The sequence below is a fragment of the Aegilops tauschii genome, chromosome 6, assembly GCF_002575655.3.
Source record: "Aegilops tauschii subsp. strangulata cultivar AL8/78 chromosome 6, Aet v6.0, whole genome shotgun sequence".
Classification (NCBI taxonomy): Eukaryota; Viridiplantae; Streptophyta; class Magnoliopsida; order Poales; family Poaceae; genus Aegilops; species Aegilops tauschii.
In genome coordinates this window covers 243,918,452-243,927,910 of record NC_053040.3, presented here as the reverse complement: position 1 = coordinate 243,927,910, position 9,459 = coordinate 243,918,452, and positions in this window count along the sequence as shown.

Here is a 9,459-nt window from a genome sequence, read left to right as displayed (position 1 = left end):
AAATGTATGAATGCGATGCACCAATATAAAAAAGAACGAGAGCGGTAAATGACTTAACCAAAAACTTACCGATAACTGCATCTGGCTGCTCTGCAACCTCCTCCACGTTCACGTGGTTCACTTGTCCCCTGTTGAAAGGGTTGGGCTTCTTCCCAGAGCTTCCATTGCCATTTCCATTCTTCGCTTCAGGGCATTCAGTGGCATAGTGTCCAGTCTTCCCGCAGTTGAAACAAGTAATGTGACTTAGGTCCTTCTTGGTGGGTGTGGCTAGATTGGAGCGGTTCTGGTTGTTGTTTGCTCCATTCCCATTCCCATTCTTGGGGCCATTGTTGTTATGAGAACTCCCTCCATTGTGAGTGTGGCCTCCATGGTTATGGGTATATCCTCCCGAGTTTGGGGTAAAGCGAGGCTTCTGCTGAGCTCCTGAATTATACTTCCCTTGTCCATACTTCCTTTTGCGGCTCTCAATCTGCTGCTGCTTCCCTTCAATCATAAGGGCTTTGTCTACCAACTCCTGGTAGTTGTTAAATGTTGCCACCATCAACCGCATACTCATCTCGTCATTCAGCCCTTCCATAAACTTCTCCTGCTTCGCGATATCTGTGGCCACATCATCAGGGGCATAGCGAGATAACTTGCTAAACTCATCCACGTACTGAGCTACAGTACGGTTTCCCTGGCATAAGTTGCGAAACTCATGCTTCTTCATGCTCATAGCTCCAGCTGGGACATGTGTTGTGCGGAATTCTTGCTGAAACTGCTCCCAAGTGACATTGGCTATAGGGAAAGTGGCTGTGTAATTCTCCCACCATGAGGCTGCGGGTCCATCCAATTGATGTGTGGCAAAGCGCACCTTCTCAACATCTGTGCAACCTGCGGTGGTCAACTCCCTTCCAATCCTGTGTAGCCAATCATCAGCAACTATCGGCTCAGTGTTACTAGAAAACACCGGTGGCTGCAACCTTAGAAAACGGGCTAAGTTGTCCACTGGAGGTGGTGGCGGTGGGTTGTTGTGGTTGTTGTTCTTGTTGCCTTGGTTCTGGACTAACAACTGCATCAAGGCATTCTGCTGCTGGATCAACTGAGTGAGCTCCGGCGGGAAGACAAATCCGGGGTCACGTCTCGGAGGCATCTGATGGGTTTAGAGGGAAGAGATTTGAATAGAATGAGGTCTAGTGAGAAAGCACTACCCATATGCACATGAGACAAGCACAATCATATCATATCACTCAATCAATCAAGCAGGGGCATACAATTGATCTAACTATCGTTACAGTGCTCGGACTATACTATTTACATGGGGGAAATACTACTGATCATATGGTGGTCTACTAGAAATTTTGATCGGTGGAAGACTCCATGATATCCGCTCCAGCTTCGTCTTCATAATCATCATCACTACTGTCGGGGTCAGGGTCGGTGTCGTCGATGATGATGTAGTCTTCAGAACGAATGTCCTTGGATTGGTCGTCATCTCCTCCTGGCGCGGGGTCTCCCATGAATACTCCTAGCTTCCTTGTCAGGTCGTCATTCTTCTCCACTAGTATTGCAATTTCCTCCTCGTATCCGTCGCGTGTAGACTTGAGTTCCTCTTCTAGCTCCATGTTCCTGGTAATCACCTTGTTCAGATCTATCATGCTAGCGCACATCTGGTTCTCCTGGCGTCGAATGTGCCGGTTTAACTCCTGGATGAAAGCTGCAATGGATCTGTCCTTCCTGGTGCTGATCATCTCCCATTGCTCGTCTCGGCGCCCACATATCTAGTAGATAGTGTCCTTCAGCTCCTGTTTGTAGACTTCTCCAATACGTCCTATAGCAATGTGGGATGCCATGCTCTTTCCTAGACTCCAGGTGGGTGCATGTGACAGCCTGGTTTTTGCCCTCCTTTATTTGCCTGATTTTTTCATTTGAATTGATTTTGAAATTTGGAGTTTTTGAATCTTTTCATATGGACTTAAACACTTGGGTACCCTTGGCTTTCACCCAAGTGCATCATTTCCCTCCCTAACCATCATTCCCTCTCTGATTCTACCCAAAATAATATTTGGAATATTTTTCTTTAATGAAAAATATTCATTTTCCTCTCCAAAACCCTAGCTAGTTCAATGTGCTCCTAAGCAACCCCAATTTTTCTTGCCCACAAAAATCTGGCAAAATTCAATAATATTCTTTGAACCCTAGGGCACCTTCCTGAGCAAAAATACTGCACCACTTTTTGAAATATTTTTGCTACAGGAATTATTTTCTGTTCTGGACATAAATGGTGGTTTCTACAGCAACTACCATTTTACTTGCTCCATTGTGCCTGATTTTTCTTGTGCATCATCACCTTAGTAGATCATTGCTAGCCTCCAAAGCACAGCCTCCAACTCCCATCCATTTGACCTCAGTAACCTCTCAAAGTTACTGATCAGAAACTTACCAAGCGTGTGAAATCTTTTCTACTGCACCTGGAACCAAACAGAAGCGTGGTAACCTCTCAATCTACCACGAACAGCAAGCCAGACATGATCTTTGGACGTTGGTCGGCCTGATGTCATAGTCCATGCAGTGACCGCGTTCGTCCAGGGGTGTTGGCATGCGTGTCGACGCGCTCTGAGTGCCGCCGAGCGCTCTGTTTCGCGCGTGCTCGCTTCCCCGACTGCCGTAGCGCGCCAAACTTCGCCACCATCTTCGTCTCAACTCCATTAACTCCCCCTTGGCACTCGCCAACGCAGGAGCTCACCGCAGCGAGCACGAGCACGGTCCGGCCAACGTAACAGTGCGGTGCGCACTGTGCTCGTCGCCTTCCTCTCAATCCTGTGTTCGTCTCCGTTCACCTACAGTCCCCGCGTGAGTTGCCTCGCCTTCTCCCCCTCTCACTGACGCCGCTCGTCGCCGGGCGCCGTGTCCAGGTGTCAACGGCGGAGCCCCGAACCCCCTCTCGAGTCGCCTATAAATGGAGCCACCCCAGCCTCCTCGAGCACCATCCACCACTCCCACACACTCCACAAACTCGTAAATAGCCGTAGCCCGGCCGGGCAGGCCGCGGGCCGCCGTCCCCGAGCTCGAGCTCGCCGGCGATCCCCTCGGGTCGTCGCGGTAGCCCCAACCCCTCCCAGGCCTGGGCGACCCTTCCGGAGCCTCCGCCACTCTTCGGTGAAGCCGTTCCAACCTCTTGGAGCCCCTGGAGTTGCCTCTGTTCGCCGTCGTCCTCGTCTCTGGCGACCACCGCTCTCTGCCTTCGCTTGCGAGGTCGATTCCGACGCTGTCCAACCACCCCTAGCCACGCTACGGGTACGGGCAGGTGCGGCTCCATCCCCTCTCTTGATCCCTCCCTCTCGTTTTGGCTAAGGAGCCCTCGTCGCCGGCGAGAGCTCCAGCGAAGCCGCGACCCCCTCTGTTTCCTCCTCCCTCTCCCCCTCACCTGACTAGCGGGGCCCGCTAGTCAGCCACTCTGTACGTGCGTGAAGCGGTACGAGTGGTGGCGCCCCGAGGCTTTACGCCTTCGACGTCACCCCCCTCAGTTTGTTTTATTTAAATTCAAATTCATTTAATTTCCAGAGAGCTTCAAACAGCTATAACTCTTCAACCATAAGTCCAAATGAATTGATTCTTTTTGCATTGTGTTCTTTGCAACGAAATCTAGCAGATCAACAAAAATGAGATTTTTATGTGCTTTCTAGATTTTCTGGTGATTTTCAGAAGGGTTCTTGATATTTTCTTCTTGTGTTTAAAATGATTTTCAGAAGGTCAGGCTTGTCTTGAGGATCACCAGAAGGCTTGTGAACCTCATCTGCACTAAGGCAAGCCACAGCAGTATTTTCATGGTGCCATTTCAATATTTATGATTTTCTTACTTGAATGAAAGATTTAATCCATGCATTTAAATAACTATTATGTTATTTATATTCTGTGAAGTGCTTGTTTTAGTTAATATGCTTGAGTTACAGAATGTTCGAAACTAACTTAGTTGGTAAAGGAACTAGGATTTATTTGTGGTGATGAAAGAATAATATTGTTATGCATATGAGTAATTACTTAAAGTTATTTTCTTGCATGAGTAAAATAATAAAAATTTGCTAGAAATTATTCTGTTTAAAGTAAGGTTTATCCTAACCAGAAAAGTGGCATAAGTTGTTGATGATTATGCTTAGTGTGAATATGGTTGACTCAGTCGTTTCCGTTAATATGTGATGCATATGTTAGTGTTGCATTTCATGGCATACTATGACACCGGTTATTTTTACTTTAAGTTGAACCTGAATATAACTCAACTTAAATATATCGTTGGCCGGGTCATGGTGCCACTGAATCGAGTTTTTCCCAGTGCAACCACATTTGCCTTATGGGAGGCCTTGATTCGGTCCGTTGTCATGCCTCTGCTCGGTGCCTCCAACTAGGGAAGGTTATGGGCTTGCTTACCCTGGCCCGGTAAGCAGACATAACCTTGTGTGCCCGTTGTTGAGATTATGGTACCGGGTCCCCTTGTGGGATCGTTCTGGCCACGACGGTGGTCGTTGTGTCTTTGGTAGACACGGGGCCACCCAGGACTAGCCCAGTGGGGATTGTGTCGGAGTGGCCGGGAGAGTGTCATGGCAATGGAGGGGTTTCGTCGGAATGCCGTTGGTCCACCCGAATGGGAGTGCGAGGCCATGGGTTCCGTGGTGTGGGTACAGTGTGCTACCTCTGCAGAGTGTAATAATCTATCGATAGCCGAGTCCATGGTTACGGACACGCTCGTAGTAGGTCACACCATGGGTCAACGTTTAATAAATTTTGCACACTAAATTATGAACTTTGCATTGTTGATGATGGTTGAAAGCCACCGAGATGTTCAAGACCAAGTATTGGTCGTGGTTGTGATCGCCGTAATGATCACGAGATACTTCTAGTCAAGCATCGTGGTACGTTTGTGATCCGAGAATGATCACGGTTGGTAAGCTAGTCCCGAGGGATTTTTATCGCAAGAGCATGATCACAACATTATTGCATTATTAATTGGTTAATTATCATGATATTGATTGTCATTATGATTATGGTTGTTGTGAGCTTGCAAGTACATTCCATGTACTGACCTGGCATGTCATGCCAGATTTTAGGAAAGTCTCGTTGGAAAGGAGTGCTGCTCGAGTCTAGATCGTGTCCACATTGGTGTCCCTGTGCTATGGAGTTTCCGCTACGACGTTGTTCCGCTGCCGTGTAGTTATGATCGAGGCCCCTTTATGTTCACTAAATAATGTACATATTGTTCAGCCGCATCGTGTCTGCTGCTTGGCCTCGACACCTGTTGTAATGTAAACTATGATCCGCTAGCATCAATGAAGCGGTTGTTTTCTGTACCAAGATGTTGTGTGTTGCCAGAAGACATGGTCTCTGGGCTGGCAATACATGGTAAACCGGTCGCTCTGAGCCGGGGTGCCACAACGCTTGGTATCAGAGCCGCGCTGACTGTAGGCCACGCGAGACTACGACGTGTTAACTGGACGTTAGATACGAGTTTAAGTTGAGTGCCGGTAGCAATTGTAGCTGGTTGCTGCATTGCATGTACTTGTTTTATTTTTATGCTAACCTGCTAATGGTTGTGAGTGTAGATGGCTCCGGTGCCGTATCCGTGCTAGTTGCATCTGATGCCGTACACGTCACCGCACCTCCTTCGCAACGTGTGGCGTCGGCTGTACCCCCTCGGAGACGATCCAGTCTATCGTGTGTACCAGGAGCGTCTAGCTGACTCAGTGTATGAGTATCACGCAGTGGTTACTCTACGCACCAGTTCAGTTTCCAGCTCTTACACTCGTACTTCTCGAAGCGGTTACGCTTCTAGCGCTTCTCAGGCTGTCCAGTTCGCTGCATTCGAGGTCCTTGTCGAGCTTCGCTACAACGAGGTCCGGATGCAGAACAACCCAGGTTTCTATTACTATCCTTCTCTACACGACAATGGTCGTGTCCGCTTCCCTATCATTGATCCGGGGTCTGATCGTGTTGCTAGCCACCTTGCTCGTTATGTCACCGCTAGCTATCTTTTGATCCACGAGCTGGCACGAAAGCTGACTCGTGCTCGTACTGCTTTAGCCTCTGCTTTAGTCTCTTCTAGATCTGCAACTACTCCATCCTCGCTGGGATTTACTCCTTATATTCCAGTCAGTTCTAACTCCCCTGTTTCACTGGTTACTCCTCCGAGTAGCTCAGGCGCCTCGACCGTAAATCCTCTCAGTGCTCCTGCTGAGTGGGTTTCACTTCTCACTACTCCTGTAGCCCCGATGCTTCACCCTACCCCTGCCCCTGAGGGAGAGCCCTCTAGGCAGCATCGTCGTGTTACTTTTAACCCGGAGGTCTCCATTAACCTCGTCAGTTCAGGATTCAAGTCCGCTTCAGGAGAAGACCCCGCAGCACCAGCAGAGCAGTAGTGTCTTTGAGTATCCGCAATCGTTGGGATGATGTCCGGATGTAGTAGTACGAGTCATGATGTTTTGTTGCCTGTATGAGAGTAGTTGAACCTGGCATGTTGGTTATCTTTCATGTATGAGTCTATGTATAATTACGTTGGAACTCTATTTTTTTTATTTGCCGTGTTTTCTTTGTCATTTCGGTTTTTCTCGGGCTTTTGTTGCTGTCTTTTCCCCAATTTATTTTGAATGTTTCTCATCTCGATTGCGTTGCCTTGGGAACAATCATAATAGGATGCCGCGGGGAGGCAGCAACAGCAACGTTCGCGAGGGTACCCCTATTCGTCGTTCCGCACGACAGGCAGGACACTCCCCAGAGCCGTACGTTCCGCCAAATCCGCCCTCCACCGAGCAAATTATGCGTATGTTTGAGGAAAGAAGGAACAATGATCTGATTGAAATATTAAGAAGTGTGCAAGCTATGGTTGGACAGAATGGAAATCAGAACAGTCATTACTCCAAGCTGTCAGATTTTGAAAGGACCAAGCCACCCAGTTTCAGTCAGGTTGTTGATCCCTTGGATGCAGACGATTGGTTGCGTACCATTGAGAAAAAGCTTGAGATTGCTCGTACTGAAGAAAATGATAAAGTTTCGTTTGCAACTCATTATCTTGAAGGCGCTGCTGCCATATGGTGGGAAAATGCAAAAGCCATGTAGCCTGCTGATGAAGAAATCACCTGGTCAAAATTCAAGGAGCAGTTCCGGAAATATCATATCCCTATTGGAATTATGAAGACCAAGCAGCGAGAAGTTCTCGCACTCGTCCAAGGAAATCAGTCTGTGGGTGAATATTTGCAAAAATTCAATCATCTAGCCCGTTACTCCCTTTATGACGTGGCCACCTAGGAAAGAAAGATTGACAGATTTCTTGGTGGATTAAATCCGCAACTCCGGTGTACTCACAATATGTTTGATTTCCCAGATTTCCAAACTCTAGTGAATAAGGCTTTCATTGCTGAAAGGGAGCACAAGCTTGTATAAGATAATAGGCATGTTAACAACGACAACAAGCATAAGTTTGAGCCAAAGAAGGATGGGCAACCAGTGCAAAAGGCTCATACTTGGCAGCAGACTCACATGGATTACAAGCCCAATTGGCAACAGAATGTTAACAAGACCACCACTCAAGTCAAGAATGGCGTGACCAACTCAGTGCACGAGGAGCGCCAGCGTAACAATTCTTGCTTCAGTTGTGGGCAAAACGGACATTATGCCAGATAGTGCCCCAAGAACACCAAGGCAAATGCTCTATTCAGGCCACAAGTCAACTATATGGAGTCATGTCCGACCCAGCAAAACTTTACTGGGTACGTGCATCACCTCTCCGCCGATGAAGCCCAAGAGAACCCCGAAGTCGTCATTGGTATGTTTTCTGTTAATAACATACCTGCAGTAATCTTATTTGACTCTGGGGCTTCCCACTCTTTTATTTCTCGGAGTTTTTTTGCCCAAAACAAATTTCCTTGTTCGGTTTTGGGCAAAAATATGCTGGTACAAACCCCGAGATCTTTAATCAAGAGCAATCTGGTCTGCCGCAATCTGGAAATCAATATCAACGGAGTCGGTTTTCCAACTTCTTTGATAATTCTTGAGTCCGACAAGTTGGATGTTATATTGGGTATGAATTGGTTGACCCAATATCAAGTTTGCATAAACTGCGCGACCCGAGAAGTCACTTTGACCAGTCAGAATGGGCAGACTACCAATTTCTATGCTCGCAGAAGCATACCCAAGAAAGAGATGGTCTTCACCGCTGTGGCTGAATTGGAATCAATTCCTGTGGTCAGTGAGTTTCCAGATGTATTTCCAGAAGAGCTGCCGAGCATGCCGCCAGATCGAGAGCTTGAGTTTGCAATAGATCTTGTGCATGGAACCGCACCGTTATACAGAAAGTATTATCGGATGCCCTCATCAGAATTAGTGGAGCTAAAGAAGCAGCTTGATGAATTGCTCCAGAAAGGATATATCCGTCCCAGCTCTTCACCATGGGGATGATAGAGGCGAGGGTGTCCCGATCTTTCAATGAGATGATAACTATCGATTTGATGGAGACGACTTTGACGATCCGACTACAAACGTGCATGACATTGCGCCTTAGCAATCACTAAACCAACTCCGAGAGGTTATTGACCACGCCGGAGCACGATCAACCTGACCACGAAGGTCTATTCCTGCACACAATCGAAAACAAGCAAGAATATGATAATGCAATCTGAATATTGCGAATATAGATGAAGTATTGATAAAGGTGGGGATCCGTAAGCGGTCTTGGTCTGGTCGTTGGACACAAACGAAGTACACGAAGTTGCAATGGCTAACATTTAACTAAACAAATCCCAAGGAAAAAGCTACTAGATGGATCTACTTATATAGGAGCAAGGGGTGGCGGCCAAGGAGGTGGGAGGATGTCCCAAGGCAGCCTAAAACCAACCCTAGATCGTACAAGGCTCATGGCCCCAAGTGGAGCTGACCCAACACCTTTGGACTTGTTGTTTGACTCGGATTCTGCTGCAGCGTCAGATTGTTTCGTCCATATCTCAACGCTCCGGACGAATTTAAAGGTGAATCCAATTGGGTTGGAAAGAGGACGAAATCTGCTTTCTAACAAAAAAAGAATCACCCAATTCGGAGTCCGTATGAAAAAGTTGTTGGCATTTTGAGTCAGGTATGTCTGTGCAGTCCGAATCTGAAGCCAGAACGTGAGAGACTTGGACTCTATCTTCTCTTGGCCCAAAAGTGACGTGAGAGGACTTTTTGAACAGAACCTAAACTTCTCCTTTTGCCTTATCTTCATATGTGGATTGTACAAATGTCCCATACACGTGCAATTAGACAAAACACAAAAGTGTGTGAAGTATTTTTGTTCTGGATAACATAAGTAGATTATTGAATAGTTTGCACTAGAAATCACTTGACAAATATGCATGTATGCAATATTTTTGGTCGTATCCAAGGTAGTCATGTCCTCATCATCATGATACCACTTGATAGAGGCGAGGGTGTCCCGATCTTTGGATGAGATGATAACTATCG